This window comes from Stenella coeruleoalba (assembly GCF_951394435.1).
Source record: "Stenella coeruleoalba genome assembly, chromosome: 21".
Lineage (NCBI taxonomy): Eukaryota > Metazoa > Chordata > Mammalia > Artiodactyla > Delphinidae > Stenella > Stenella coeruleoalba.
Window position 1 is genome coordinate 18,473,919 of NC_137167.1, and position 17,054 is coordinate 18,490,972.

General features: G+C 38.9%; 1 long non-coding RNA gene across 1 annotated transcript; it reads right to left on the reverse strand.

Annotated features, from left to right (window-relative positions):
• Window positions 1-13,605: 13,605 nt before the first annotated feature.
• On the reverse strand, window positions 13,606-16,507 carry LOC307179706. Its single transcript, XR_013825522.1, has 3 exons — window positions 16,365-16,507; window positions 14,046-14,361; window positions 13,606-13,644 (listed from the first exon to the last, which is right to left on the reverse strand). It is a non-coding gene; the product is annotated as an uncharacterized lncRNA (long non-coding RNA).
• Between the last annotated feature and the right edge of the window lie 547 nt (window positions 16,508-17,054).

Sequence of the window (17,054 nt, forward strand, 5' to 3'; positions counted from 1 at the left end):
ACACAGAGCAGCCTATCTTGACACACAGGATTAGAAAACGAAATTTCTAAAAGATACACTACAAAAAAGGTACCATTGTCTGAAATAAAAGATGCCTGTCTGAATGCTATTTTTAGTTCATCCGTTTCCTATGTTATGTCACTACTACTCCAATCCTTACCACTGATACTCTTTTATCAGGTAGCTATTTGCTCTAATCTATAGGCCATGCTGCTTCACATCCAGAATCTGAAAGTGCCTGATCGCCATGGCCTCCAGAAAGCATCTTCTCTCCCAATCTCAAATTACCATGAATGTGTCACCCATTTTAAAAATACAGCTTAGGATACAAATAGCTCATACAACTCAATAACAACAACAACCACCCAACAACCCAATTAAAAACCGGGCAGAAGATCCAAGTAGACATTTCTCCAAAGAAGACATACAGATGGCCAATAAGCACATGAAAAGATGCTGCACTTTGCTAAATATTAGAGAAATGCAAAGCAAAACCACAATTAGGTATCACCTCACACCAGTCAGAATGGCCATCACTAAAAAGTCTAGAAATAAATGCTAGAGAGGGTGTGGAGAAAAGGGAACCCTTCTATACTGTTGATGGGAATACAAACTGGTGCAGCCACTATGGAAAGCAGAATGGAGAGTCCTTTAAAAACTAAAAATAGAGTTACCATATGATCCAGCAATCCCACTCCCAGGCATGTATCTGCAGAAAACCATAATTCGAAAGGATGCATGTGCCACAATGTTCACTGCAGCTCTATTTACAACAGCCAGGATATGGAAGCAACCTAAATGTCCATCAACAGATGAATGGACAAAGAAGATGTGGTATATATTGATATATACAATGGAATACAACTCAGCCATAAAAAATAGTGAAATAATGCCATCTGCAGCAACATGAATGGACCCAGGGATTATCATACTAACTGAAGTCAGAGAAAGACAGCTACCATATGGTATCACTTATATTTGGAATCTAAACTTTGATACAAATGAACTTATTTACAAAACAGAAACAGACTCACAGACATAGAAAACAAACTTACGATTACCAAAATGAAAACTGGGGGGAGGAGGAAATACATCAGCAGTTTGGGATTGGCAGATGCAAGCTACTGTATACAAAATAAACAAGGTCCTACTGTATAGCACAGGGATCTATATTCAATACCCTGTAATAAACTATAATGGAAAAGAATTCTAAAAAAAGAAAAGAAAAAAAATTGCATTAGGGAGACTCACAATATTGTATAGTTTTGTTCTAACTGGAAAAAATAGAGGGGATTTCAAACAATGCAAGATAAAATGATTTTCTTCTCATTTTTAAAATATTTTTCTTTTTTGGTTTTAGCTATTGCATCCATTTTTTAGTTCCTATTCTGTTTCCTTTTTCTAATTTGAAACACTATGTTTTCTTATGCTTCAGTGAGCAAAACACTCTTCAAGGTAATCTTAAAGTGCAGTGTTCATTTTACATCCCTTAAGACATTTCCACCGCAAAAATCATGAGGTAAATGCTAAAAACTGGAATACATTTCCTCCCTGGATATCATTTTCCTGGACAAGCTTGAGTGCTGTTCCTATACCCAGAGGCAGTTTCCAGGCTGGTAATGGCATGAAGGTCTTTCACCTTCACATAGAAAGTGGACATTCTATGGCCCATCAGTTTCTGGTTACTCTAACCTCTACTGGAGTCATGAAAAAAACATGAACAACTTTTATTTCTTCTCTTCTATTTGTTCTGTCATTTGAAGAATTTAGCTGAGGTAAAGAGGCACCTTTTTTTCATTAATCATTGTAAGTTACGGAATAATTTTATTGCTGTTAATGTTTTGGGCAGCATGCCCATCTCAAAGTAGAAGATGTTAAGCTGACCCATTTTCTCATAAGGTGTATGTTTCTGCATCTTCAACCAATATTCCTTAGTCTGCTGAAATACTTTAAAAGATAAATAGTCCCACCTTGCTGTTTTGAAGTAGTGGATTGAACTATAAGGCATCGTGGAAGAGATAACTTCATGCCCGCTTATAGTATAATAAATAAGTTCAAAAATAGACAAATTCTTTGTAAATAAAATCTTGAAATAAACCCAAAGGCTTGAAATATAACACACTGAATGATCAAGTTGAAAGAGGGGCCTTACTTCACTTAGTAACCAAACCTGATTAAGAATAAAGCAAATATGAAAGGTACAGGAATGTTGGGTGAAAATGCCTCTAAATAAATGACCATTTGCTTTGCAGATATTTGAAATCTCAATCTAATAAAGCGCAAAGGAAAATGGTTTCATTACAATAATTCTGGCCTTAAATTTGCCTTTTGGTAAGAAAGAGGAAGACGAAGAGGAGGAGAATATATATTTAAATAGATTGTAAACTCTACAAGGGCTCTGTACGTGTGTGTGCATCATGTGTGTGTATGTGTGTGTATGTGTTATTCACTGATATATGACTGACATATAGAAGGCACACATTAAATATTTGTTATATAGAGTTTATACAAGAGTTTCCTGTGTATGATCTCGTACGATCTCACCTGACCCAGCAGTCACATGCTTTAGCTTGGAGGTGGGGGATGAGGAAGGACAGCCCCTCAGGTAGCGTCACAGAAATGGAAGTCAGCCGGGAAGGGCTTTTTGTGAAACAGGCAGTGATAAATGGGTGCCAATGTCCAGCACCCCACAGACACCAAATCAATATTCATTGAATAGTAAAGCCTTCCCTGCAGACTCAGTCTGACTAAACTCGGCCCCCCTCCATTTACTATCACAGCACCATATTTGATTTTCTCCATAATTCTTACCATAATGAGAAATAGGTTATTCAGCTATGCTTCTACTTGTTTATTGTTTCTCTCATCTCCCTAAAATGTAAGAGAATGAAGAGTCCTCGTCTGTCTGGTCCCTAAGAAGTGTCTGAATCACAGAAGACACCTCTGTAAGATTTGGATGAATACATGAATCAATCAACCAAATCAACCAACCAACCGTCTACCTGAAATGACCTGTCTGGATTATCTTTCTTCAATTATTCTCTCTCTTTACTTCACATTACTTGGGCAACACAATTGTTTATCTGTTGTAGTTTGTGTGTACATGTATGTGTGCCGCTTTTCTTTCCCTCCCTTTCTTCCCCTGTAACTTGGACTACCTCCTTCTTGAAGAGGTTAGAAGCCCACGGGAGACCTAGTAGGACCATGGTAGAGTCCAAGAAAAAAAGAACTGTGATTTGGATGGCTTAAGCTAACTCTTCTCTAATAGCTGAAGAGAGAAATGTTCTTTTTACCTCATATTCTTTTTTAATTTTTTTAAAAAAAATTTTGGCCACGCAATGCCACATGTGGGATCTTAGTTCCCTGACCAGGGATCGAACCTGTGCCCCCTGCAGTGGAAGCACAGAGTCTTAACCACTGGAACACAAGGGAAGTCCCTCTTGCAATCATCTTTATGGTTTTTCTCTTGCCATCAGAGAGGTAAGAACGCAGGAGCCGAAAGTAAGGAAATTAAAGAGGCCCCCAGAATATGATATGACAGAGTCCCCAGGGAGAAATAACAGGCACATGTGCCTAGATTGTCCTTTGTATCAGACCTATTCCTCCTCAGCCAGGATCCCTGTGCTATATAATCCCCTATTGAAACTAACAGCATAAATGTTATAGATGAGGAAACAGCCTCAGGGTGTTAATGAGACAGGACTTCAAACAGGTCTCCCAACAAGAAGGCACTGCTCTTCCCTCCTATGTCCATACTTTAACTGCCTTTCATCTCACTGTGATTATGAAAATCAAAAGTTTTGAAGAGACATACTATGAAAATATACATTTTGATTTTCATTTCGTCTTTAGTTGAAGAGTAAATTAAATAATTTATTCTTAAGACAACCAGGCAATTCAAAAGAGGTAAACCAGCCTTAACTTTAAAATAATGGGATAAAATCCTATTACCACCGTGACCCATTTATTTGTCATCTTCACTTATTACTTCTTTTTCTCCTTCCAGGCAATTTTCTGGAAATACTGAGAAGTTTTTATTCTCATTTTATTCAATATGGCAGTAGTCCTAAATCTTGAAGCAATAAAACTAGTCAAATAAATTCAAGGAAAGACTTGGAATATTTTTTTTATAAAAATCTGGCTCTGTCTCCTCATTCATGTCACTACTTGAAGAGTTATCTGCTCAGCTCCTGCTGCTTTGTGAAATGTTCAATCTCTGATATGAATAGTATCTTTTCTTCTTCAATTCCACATTCTCCCTCCCCACCCCCACTGCTCAACACTTTGTTCAATATTTGTGACTGGATTTACTAGTCTTTCCCCAATAATTGCTGTTTTTCTTCTATTTCTGCATTTCTTATTCTCTCACATTGTGCAAAACATACTTTTGTACTTTCCTTTTGTCCCTTCTAGAGCATTCATTCTTTAAAGGTAAGAACACTTTCTTACATATCTTTTTTTTTTTTTTTTTTTTTTTTTGCAGTACACGGGCCTCTCACTGTTGTGGCCTCTCCCATTGCGGATCACAGGCTCCGGACGCTCAGGCTCAGCGGCCATGGCTCACGGGCCCAGCTGCTCTGCGGCATGTGCGATCTTCCCGGACCGGGGCACGGACCCATGTCCCCTGCATCGGCAGGCGGACTCTCAACCACTGCGCCACCAGGGAAGCCCTCTTACATATCTTTTGATCTCCAACAGGGCACTGTCTATATAACCAAAAGTAAGGGTTAAGATGCAACAATTATGCCCTCCTGTTTGCTCTACTCCTCCCAAATAATTTAATATGTTTGTGATAATTAGATTTGCATTGAAAATGGAAACTGAGAAAAAGCTTTAGGCTAACAAAGGGCATTGTCCCATTATTGGACATTAGCTGTAACAAGTATAGACTAGATCTTAAGGAATTAACCAAACACCCTGTGCACTTTCATCTACAATCCCATTACATTTAAATGGCTATCTGTGTCCTTTCAAATTTTAATCACCTAGAAATCTGTTAGTAACCTAGAGCCTGCTGGGTGAAATTATTTTCCCACAGATTTTGTTCTCGAAGTATTTGATGCTCTTGGAGCAATAGCTCCACATGACTTTCTCTTCCCCTTACATCAAAAGTGGTAAAATCTCCAAACAGATGACTCAAAGATTGGTCATGGAACTATGTCAGTAAATGCTATAATCTCATGAGTTTTTCAAGGGGAAAAATTGGCCCCTTATGTGAAACCAAACAGCTTTTTTCAATCCCATCGTTCCGGGAGAAAAAGAGAATGATAGCTTTGTACAAGGTGGGTAGACAGGGCCTGCTTCTGGATTTTGATATATAGGCTTAAAATTTAAGGGGAGGAGTTTAGGTTTGGCAGGAAAAAGTTCTCAGCTGTAAAAGTTATTTGACGCTGGAATGTAATCTAAAGGATCCAAAAGAATTGCATCCAAAGAATTTTAGGTTTTTAAATGTTGTAGTGGTCTCTCAGAGGGCTACCTGGGCACAAAGAAATAACTTCTTAAAGAGGATTCCTGTGATTCTATAATTATTTAACTGTAACAAAGGGTTTCCTAACACGGGAGATTTTCAGAGGGTGGTACAAGTTATTGAAAAATGAAGAATACTTCTGGAGGTTTAAACACAAAAAGGTGTATGTTTCAATCCAAATTTTTTTTTTAAAATCAAGCTTATTTTAACATTCCAAAATGGTTTTTAAAATAAACTCAGTATTCAAAAACACAACCCTACAAATAAGTCCCTCTGGAGTCAACATTAGTTAACACTTGTACTCACAAATTACCTAAGCCAAACGTTTCCAAAATAAAGTGCTTCCCCTTTCTGGGTCCACATTCTATGCAGAACAGTACAATCTGAATATTACAAAAAGTCAACCTATAACCATTTTAAGGTTTGAATTACAAATCCGTTTTTTTTTTTTTTTGCGGTACGCGGGCCTCTCACTGTTGTGGCCTCACCCGTTGCGGAGCACAGGCTCCGGACGCGCAGGCTCAGCGGCCATGGCTCACGGGCCCAGCCGCTCCGCGGCATGTGGGATTTTCCCGCACCGGGTCACGAACCCGTGTCCCTTGCATCGGCAGGCGGACTCTCAACCACTGCGCCACCAGGGAAGCCCCTATAAATCACTTTCAAAGTGGAATTATAACACCTTTGGGGAAGAATATTGGTCACAGCTTTATAAGACTAATATTTTTCCCTGTATTGTTTTTTTAAATTCCTTTTTTCTTTTGTAAATATAATACATACATTAACCTTCTGAAAGCCTGTCAGAGTCACATTTTAAGTGAAGGAGTAAAACAATCCAAATCACTTGGTAAACCACACGTAAATTAGTCCGGCTTTCCCAGAGATAGTTGGGATATTTTCATGCCGGGGTTTCCAATCAATAACACAGACCTAGCCGTAGAGGAAGTACTCTCACTAAAACGCAAGCAGCATGGGAAGCTCTTTTTTTATTATTATTTCAAGTAAATTGTTTCATTAAAAACCTCACCAAGGAGGTGGCTTCCTGTGTTTGTACAGAGAAAAGTTCCAGGAACAGATAAATAAGTCAGCAGAGCCCAAATTAGCTAACTTCATTATCTCATCCACTCACCTACACAGAAGAATCTACCTGCTCACATTTCTTCCTGCCCTCTCCCTCCTGTTGCCGTGGCTTCCCAGCAGGGAGAAAAGGCTCAGTTCACTGTCTCTGAACACCTCCCCAGAAACTGCTCGAACATTGACTATAACGCACTTCACCTGTTTTTCAGTAACAGCTGCTGGGCATCATACTGGGGCAATATTTAAATATTATGCCCACCAGCTGAGTTTTTTTTAAATAGCATCTTTAAAAGTCAGGGGCTGTGTTTGTGACAGATTTTACAAGGCAGGAATATGCACTGAAAAAGCATTTTCTCCTCTAGAGGTTTAATAGTTCCCAAAGTCACTTCACATCAGTAAGAAAAGTTTGCCTTTCTTTAGCGCTTCCCCCACGTATGACTGAGTTACTGAGTATTCCTTGCTTGCAGCTATCTTTCCAAAGGCAGGCACCAAATAGGGGAAACATTCATCAGTGAAACTTAACTAAGCCAATCCATGGAAAGCTTGGTGATGGGTTCAGGATGACTGAAGTTGAACAAGAGAAGCACCCAGGGCTGGGGGCCATTATGATGACTGTTAATAGAAGGAAGGTGATTTCTAATAGCACTTTGATCAATTTTTCAGTTGGTAGCTCACAAACTCCTGCCATTAAAAATTCCAGGAATTACTATGCAGTTGAGCGTGGAATGAAATTTGTTTTGAATACATGAGTTTTGTAGAGCATGGTTCTGAGCCACTCTTTTTTAGGCAATTCTGGAAACTACATTCAAAAAAGCAAAAGCTCTAAATTAGAAAATATTATCGCAAAATACTGACTCATGTATGCTATTCTCTGAATCCAAGTGATCCCAAAGCACATCAGAAAACAGTTAAATGAGTATGAAAATTTATGTAGGAAGACAGACTGTTATCTCTTCACTATAAAAGGGAAAATGACTCATTCCCCCAAAGGTGAGCTAGCATCCTGCTACATTTTTCAAATGCTATGAAGTTAACTTACTTCTAGTCCAAATTATCTCCAAAAGCAGCAGTTATGAGAGCAACACTGCAGATGAGCAAAGATGGGACAAATGGACAAGACCAAGGGCTCAAGACTTGTCTCTGATGACCTAGAACTGGTCTGACATTGATATATTTAATTCCCACTCTACCACATCTTTTACTTCCTAGGTCCACTGTCTCCTGCCCTTTCTTGGAAATTTTTCATAACCATTCTGCCTTCATTTTCTGTACTAATTATCTAGATTCTATCACCCATCACTTTGTTCATACTTTGTCAATATTCCCATATTCCCAAATCCCTTGAGTCATTGTTCTTCTTTCCACCTAAGTTTCTAATCATTCATAAATTAACGAGAGGTCCTAGAATCAGGCTAGTGACTACTTAAAGCGTGAATGTCTCATTTTTGTCAAATCCTTTCACAGTCCCTGTGTGGAGTACATTTCAGCCAATCCAGAAATTTGCATGTTTTTGCACACTGAAAATATACTACATGCATTTTTACTTTCTCTCACTGTTCTCTTTGGTTGGCAGCTGAGAAAAGTATGTTCCCTTCTCTTCTTGAGTTCTGGTGACTTTGTTCATTTGCTGGTGGCTGATAAATTCATAAAGCTAATAGTCTTGAAGCAAATTGTATCTAAGAATCTTCAAAGCACAGTGAGCTGATCTTCCAACATGGTTAAGCGTAGGGGATATACCCTCAGCCTCTGACAACTCTGGCTAAGGATGCTACAAACATCATCACACAATTAGGAACTCTTGTGCTCAATGACTTGCGATCTCTTTGGCAGACTCAGCTAAACCTGATAATATTTAAGTGATACCCCAAAAGGCCACAATTCTCCTTCAGGAAGTGGAGATACCAACAATTGTAAATTAACAACATAAAACAGGAAAAGACAGTTGAGTTTTTGCTAATGTAAGGCAGAAGCAGAAGATGGTTGACTGACATTAAGAAAACTATCCCTAGTTTTTCAATATAGCAGGCAAATGAATATGGCAGATAAATGCACTATCAATTTTATTCTTACAACACTGATACTGACTTTAATCCTGACCTTGAAAAGGCTTCTCCATACACAAAGCCTTTTTGAAATGACATTGTACCAGAAAAAAAAGTGAAACAATAATCTATCTAGTGATGAACTTTTATTCCGGTGTTTACCGTGCGCCAGGCAACTAAGTGATTTATCTACCTCTTGCGTCATTTAATCCTTAAGACAACGTGAAGAGGTTACTACTGACATCCACATTTTACAGACAGAGAAACTGAGGCTTGGTGCTGAATCAGGTCAGTTCGATATCAGGGCCCAAGCTCTTAGGCCTCCTCTGAGATCACACCCCGGTAGTTGTGTTTCTTCCATCTGGCTTCCTATCAGTTAATGGTAAGGGCATTTGACATATACTGATAATTATAAAAAAGCAGGTACTAAAAATAGTGCAGAGCAGATGACAGCAGGTACTTGATGGCTTTCAGGCTCTAAGAAAAAGGAAAAGCAAAATTCACAGCAAGTTCTAGGCTTCCCTATAGGAAAAGCAGACCGTTGACTATGTAATGACATTTAAAGAGACCTAAAATCTTCCTTTACACTGGTATTAAAGATCTTTCTCACCAGTCTTTTCCAGAGCCAGACATTAAGCCTTAACCTCCTTAGGGTTTTTTTAAACAACACTTGTATCTTAAATGGGTCAACCGATGCGCTTTCTAGGAAATGGAACATATTAACTAATAAAAAGAAGGAATTAATTCACCTACTACCATACCTTTCCAATAACAGAGACACACATCTAAGTGTAAAGATTTCTGGAAAGAGTTTCTTCCCACTCTACTTTTTCACTTCTTAGATGTCCCCTCATCCTTTCACTAAAACCCTCTTGCCAAGGTGACCTTGTTGTTAAACCCACTGTTTTTTTTCAGTCCTCATCTTATTCTCTCCAGCAGTCGACACCGTTGACAGCTTCCTCCACTTGAAAGACTCTCTTTTTTTGGTACCAGAACATCACATTCTCCTTGTTTCTTATTTCTCTGCCCCTTCCTGTCAGTTTCCTCTGTGAACTACTCCTCTTTTACTCTCCATCTGGTGTCGAAGTTCCTCTGGGCTCTGTCCCAGGCCTTTACTCTTCTCTCTATATTAAGTCTGGGTCATCTCATCCACTCATGTAGTTTTAGTTACTATACTTACATGGACAACCTTAAAATTTCTACCTTCAGCTCAGAAGTCTATCCAGAGTTTCAGATCCATAGATTAAAATGTCTCCCAGATCTGTTAGACATTCTACAGATGTCTTAAATTCCACAATTCCCAAAATTCAGTTGTTATTCTCCACCCCCAAAATATGTTCATCTTCTGGTGTTCTCAATAAATGGTCCACCATCTACCCAGCTGCCAAAGGAGAAACCTGGGGTGTTATAGCCCTTGTCATTCTTCCTCATTCCCCACATCCAATCAGCCACCATCTGCTGTGTGTTCTACCTCTTAAATATTACTACTACTATCTATCTTCTACTGTTCTCTGCCCTCACTATCACTACCTTAATGCAAGACATCCTCTCTCCTCCAGAATGCTGCAACCAATTGCAACCAAGATCTTCATGCTACACGGTCTTCTTTGCCCACTCCTGGCAAAACCATATAATTTATCATCAAAATCAAATTTTATGATTGAAAAGGGACACTACTCATATTGACAGTAGAACTATAAGCAAAAATTGGATCTGTTTGGGCTTCCCTGGTGGCACAGTGGTTGAGAGTCCGCCTGCCGATGCAGGGGACACGGGTTCGTGCCCTGGTCAGGGAAGATCCCACATGCCGCGGAGCAGCTGGGCCCGTGAGCCATGGCCACTGGGCCTGCGCGTCCGGAGCCTGTGCTCCGCAATGGGAGAGAAAAAAAAAAAATTGGATCTGTTCTAGAAAATCAGGACATGTGATCATACTATCAGGCTGCAGTTAGAGAGACATCCTTCAAAAGCACATCCCTCACCATGTCACGTGTTTGCTTAAAAGGTATCCATGGTTCCCTCATTGCCTTCTGAAAGATGGTCAGACTTCCCAACAAGGCTTGGCATGGTCCCCACTTGGCTCTCATGCCTCATCTCTCACCCCTTTACCTCACCATTCTTCTGCCACACATTAAATTCCCCCAAATTTATATACTCTCTCTTGATCCTAGAATGTTCTTGTGCTCTTTTGTCTTACCAAATGTCTTTGTCTACTTCTCTGCTACCAGATTTCTTCAGGTTTCAGGCTAGATGCTACATCCATAGAAAAGCTTCTCCCAACCCTGAGAACGGACTGGTGTGCCCCTCCAGTGTGACGCCAACACAATGCTTATCCCTATCCATGTGGCACTGCAATTGCTTAGTTTCTTATCTTTGTTGGCCATGAGATTATACTACTGCCAGAAATTTCCTATATATAAGGCACTTAAAAGCATAAAAGTGATTTAAGGTTACGGTGGAAAGGGAACAGAAAAGTAATTTGAGGTTAGGGGTGGCTAGCTAAATTTAATTAGTAAACATTCTATTTTTACTTATACCTACTGTTTATTGGAATATATTTAGAGGGGATAACAAATACTATAGGGGTAGAGGGCTTAAAAGTTCTCATAAACTACATGTTAGTACCACTAATGCACAAAACCAGAGGTCTGAAAGCATTTTTTTTTTTTTTTTTTTTTTTGCATTACGTGGGCCTCTCACTGTTGTGGCCTCTCCCATTGTGGAGCACGGGCTCCGGACGCGCAGGCTCAGCGGCCATGGCTCACGGGCCCAGCCGCTCCGCGGCATGTGGGATCTTCCAGACCGGGGCACGAACCCGCGTACCCTGCATTGGCAGGTGGACTCTCAACCACTGCGCCATCAGGGAAGCCCTGAAAGCATTTTTGACTAAAACCTCTATCAATAAATAGTACGAGCATGCACTCTTAATATTTGGATTTTATAATTTATAAATTAAGCACATGTTCTAGTATACTAATATGTGATGTCCCATCTAAACATTCTCAGAAACAGAAATTAAAATTTTTCTAAAAAGGCAAAATACTGGCTCTCAATTTTTCTATACCTCAGAGGATCATCTATTGATTCCTTTCTGAATATCATTTTTAAAAATGGGTTGTGAAGGCAGGAATGGTAGCAGGTTGGCTGCTGTAACACCAACGCCAGGCCCAGCACATAATAACCATCAATAGTTATTGAGTGAATGGAAGACAGATTGGACTGGAGGATGGAGTGGCTTCCAGGGTGAAGTCAGATCCCCAGGAGGATCCTGTGGTATTCCATGGACAGCGGGTAGGTGCTGTGGTTAGGAGGAGGAGGATTTAGCTGGGGAGGTGTTAGGAAGAGCAAAACCAAGTGGAGAAGTGAAAGATCCTCAAACAGAACGATAATCTCCACAGAGTAACCCGGGCTTCATGTAGTATATTATTATCAATTATACCCACAGAAATTATGTATTGGTTAATGCATTTGAGAACAAAAGCATTATGAAGCCAAGAGCAAAGAAACAGAATCCCTGGTAGCCAAGTGATATTCACCATCACTGTGTCTCAAAAGTGAAATTCAATGTTGCCACTTTAAGTTGAAAAACCAAAAGGAAGAAAGACAAATCTTTTGTTACCTCTTACTTTGTGTCAGTTACTCTTCTGGGTGTTTCACAGAAGTTACAAATTTGTGTCAGCATTTTTCCTGCACTCTGGGACTTTACCCTCCAACCCTAGAGAGGAGGTAAGATGAGTATGCACATAAATACAAATCAAATAGAATAAAATAGCTTCAGGAATTATGGTACCAATAAATTTTGGATTTTATGCAACAGTTTGGATGTTCTGTGATTTTATTATTTTCAATGACAATGCATATAATGTACAACTAAAAGGTATTTCATTTAAAAATCTTTACAAGAATTTTCTTCTCAAAGTAATTGTTCTTAAAAAAAGTGCTTCTTAATATAACTATGTTGCCCAATATTGGTTGTTTTTTTTTAAAAAAAAGATTATGGGAGAGTAACGAAGGGCTAGAGGGGTCTGGAGGAGAAAGTCTTTCACCAAGGGAATCAGAAACAGAATTGTGAAGAAAGCATTCAACAGCAGAAGAAAACATAAGCAAAAGGAAAAGACAACCCTCAGAATAGGAGGAAATATTTGCAAACAAAGCAACTGACAAGGGACTAATCACCAAAATATACAAACAGCTCATGTAACTCAATGTCAAAAAAACAAACAACCCAATCAAAAAATGGGTGGAAGACCTAACTAGACATTTCTCCGAAGAAGACATACAGATGGCCAACAAACACATGAAAAGATGCTCAACATCACTAATCATTAGAGAAATGCAAATCAAAATTACAATGAGGTATCACCTCACACCAGTCAAATGGCCATCATCAAAAAATCTGCAAACAGTAAATGCTAGAGAGGGTGTGGAGAAAAGGGAACTTTCCTGAACTGCTGATGGGAATGTAAATTGGTACAGCCATTATGGAGAACAGTACGGAGGGTCCTTAAGAAACTAAAAATAGAGCTACCATATGACCCAGCAATCCCACTCCCAGGCATATGTCTGGAGAAAACCATAATTCGAAAGGATGCATGTACCCCAATGTTCACTGAATCATTATATACAATAGCCAGGACATGGAAGCAACCTAAATGTCCATCGACAGAGGAATGGATAGAGAAGACATGGCACGTATATACAATGGAATACTACTCAGCCATAAAAAGGAATGAAATAGTGCCATTTATTTGCAGAGATGTGGATGGACCTAAAGACTGTCATACAGAGTGAAGTAAGTCAGAAAGAGAAAAACAAATATCATATATTAACGTGTATATGTGGAATCTGAAAAAATTGGTATAGACGATCTTACTTACAAAGCAGAAATAGAGACACAGATGTAGAGAACAAACATATGGCTACCAAGGGGAAAGGGGGTGTGTGTGGGATGAACTGGGAGATTGGGATTGGCATATATACACTATTGATACTATGTATAAATTATATAGCTAATGAAAACCTACTGTATAGCACAGGGAACTCTACTCAGTGCTCTTTGGTGACCTAAATGGGAAGAAAACCCAAAAAAGAGGGGATATATGTATAGCTGATTCACTCTGCCATACAGTAGAAACTAACACAACATTGTAAAGCAACTATATTCCAATAAAAATTAATTTTAAAAAAAGAATTCAGCTAAACAACAGCAAAAAATATGGAAAGGATTTCATCAAGCAACACTGACTGTAGGTGGATAGAATGGGCAAGCAAAAGGCTTTTAACCTACATAGATAGTAACACTCACCATAGTAACAAATGTCACCGTGGAAGGGGACAGTCAGGACCAAGCCAGCTTAAAAAACATAATTGTTAGGAGCCCATCAACAAAAAGTTGAAATGTTCTACTCAACCATGAAAATAATTTGTAGAACCTAGGAAATAATAATAGCTTTTGTAAAACTCACCCATATTCCTTATGCAGAACTTCTTTTGGTTGGGGGGTGGGGGACAAATAAAAACTTCTTCCAAAGAGCTTGAGTATGTTCAAGATGGAAAAGATACCTTCTCTGCTCTTCGTTAACTAAAATTGTGACTTTGATCCTCCCGGCACTGAAGAAGGGAAGAATCAAGCTTGATACCGTCATTGAAGAGTTAGCTGTTGATTCCCCCATCAAAGATATTCTAGATGTTGAGAAAAGTTACTGAGAGACAGAAGCAGAATTCTTCTGCTGGTCATCACTGTAAGCATTGGCATTTTCTCTTCCTAAAGCCAGTGAAAACCTGGCCAAAAGAAGGAAGGAAAAGAGGTGAGATCCAAAAACATTTACAAGGTAATATCATCAAGGAAAGTTTTCCAAAGACATGCAAGAAAGGGTGTCTGCCTTCCAAGATGAAAAACACAAATGTACTATGTAAGTAAACATATCATCATCTCTTTTTATATCTGAAAATTTGAATGGGTTTTGTAAAACAAATTTCAAGCATTTTTAATGACTCAAAATACTAGCAATTACTAATAGGATTTGGGGGAGACAGCTAAGAAGAGATTCATTTCTGAAGTGAAAGTAATCAATATGCTTGTGAATATTCTTCCATTTCACATATTTTCCTTAAGATTTCTGCATTAAGTGACTTTTCAGACCTATAATTCACCACCACTGATGTCAGAAAATAATAACCCATTGTTCTGGCCAGATAATAACAAAGGAAGTTTCTCAAAGGATCGTGGAGAAAGATGAACAATGTTTATAGTCTGTCAGAAGTTAAGCAGGAAAAAAATTGTTTTCTTTGTATCCACCTCACTTCCAAAAATAACATTAAATTTCTCAAGATATGCAAACAACATGGTGTTTATGCTCCTCGAGAGAAAGGATCAGACCTGATAGAGTCTTACTGTGTTCAGTGAGTGGTAGATTGCATGAGTTAGAGGATTGTTTCAGAGGTTACAGGCAAACACAAGTCCCATGGCTTGAATTCTGATGCTTTGATTCAGGAGCACTGGCTGTTTTTTTCTAGGGTGATAGAAATGAAAGTCACATATTCTTACTCTTTTCTGAAACTAAGACAAGAAGCTGACATGACCTGGAAGCCAGAATATCTAATGAGTTTGAGTTCCTCTTTCTGGAAGAATGTTTCAAATTTTCATAAGTACATTTCAGATTCATTCTACTAATTTTTAACAGCTTTATACATACCAAAATTTTATTTTTTATTTTTTGCAGTACGCGGGCCTCTCACTGTTGTGGCCTCTCCCGTTGCGGAGCACAGGCTCTGGACGCGCAGGCTCAGCGGCCATGGCTCACGAGCCCAGCCGCTCCGCGGCATGTGGGATCTTCCCGGACCGGGGCACGAACCCGTGTCCCCTGCAACGGCAGGCGGACTCTCAACCACTGCGCCACCAGGGAAGCCCCATACCATAAATTTTTAATGTACAATTCAATGGTTTCTAGTAAATGTACAGAGTTGTGTAACCATCACCACAATCCAAATTTAAAACACTATCACCCCAAAATGAAACTTCATGCTGTTTGCAGTCACCCCTTACCTGCACTCCAACTCCCCAGGAAATTAATCTGCTATCTGTCACTATAAATTTACATTTTCTGGACTTTTCTTTTAATGAAATTCTACAATATGTGATCTTCTGTGTCTGGCTTCTTCCACTTAACCTAATGGTTTTAAAGGTCATCCATGCTGTAGTATGCATCACTGCTCCATTCCTTTTCATTGTTCAAGAGTATTCTGTTGTATGGATACACCAGTTTTTGTTTACCTGTTCACCAGCTGATGGACATTTGGACTGTTTCCTTTGGGGGGCTAATGTGAATAGTGCTGCTAATGAACATTTACATACAAGTCTTTGTGTGGATATATGATTTCATTTCTCTTAGGTAGATAACTAGGAGTGAAATTGCTGGGTCATATATTTATGTTTAACATTTCTAGAAACTACCAAACTACTTTGCAAAGTGGCTGCAGCATCATCCTACCTAACTGTAAATTTCCTGAGCACCAGATAAATATCACTGTGCTTTGAACAAACCTTGATTTCCTAACCCAAGTGGACTCTAAACCTCTCCCAGCTCTTACCAGTTAATGTACTTCCATCATTCTATCATTTTCTACTCTATGTATTACTCAAGTGATATAATTTGATGAAATTAAATACTGGTTACTTGGAACCATTAAGAAATCTGAATACAAATGGGCTTTGAAAAGTTATCTGTCTTTTTTGTAAAGCAGCTTGAAAATGTCAGAAACATTCATATCACTGTTACTTTTACCGTGAAGAGTTCCATCAAAGTGGTGAAGGGTTGACAATGAGTAAGAAGCATCGTCATGTGATTCGGGAAGATCCCTCAGTAAGTCATCTCCATAAAGAGACAGAGGAGAGTCCTTAGATTTAGTCTTTAGAGTGGTGAGACATTTCTGTGAAAAACAATATTTTGTGAGACTGTTGCTTGAGAAGCCCAGGAAAGATAAAAAAGGAAACGAAACACTGTTCACAGATCAACACATATCTTTTCTCCTTGAATGACTTCTCCATTGTCAACCTCAAGAGAGCCAAGCTACAACCATGACTTTCAGCAGAGATCTTAATACCAGGACTGAAGCAGTCAACTTTTCACAGGGAGAAGAAAAATGTAAATTTCACTTAAAAAAAAGAAAATCCACGTTTAATGGAAGAATAAGGCCTCCCCCTAGTGGATAATTTAAGAATTTGGTTTCCACAGTCTAATTTGGGATTTACACAGTAAAATATCATAATTGATACATAGAATGAGTTATAAAATAGAAACGCCAATAATTAGTTCTTACGTGAAGCCCATCAAAACTTGAAAAGGATTCCCCAATCTTTCAAGGAGATCAGGAAAGTTCACAGTTACCAATGATACATTTAAAAGTAAACATAGATAGTGAAAGAAGGCAAACTTTTAGAAGTATGGAGAACATTTAGCTAGGTGATCAAAAAT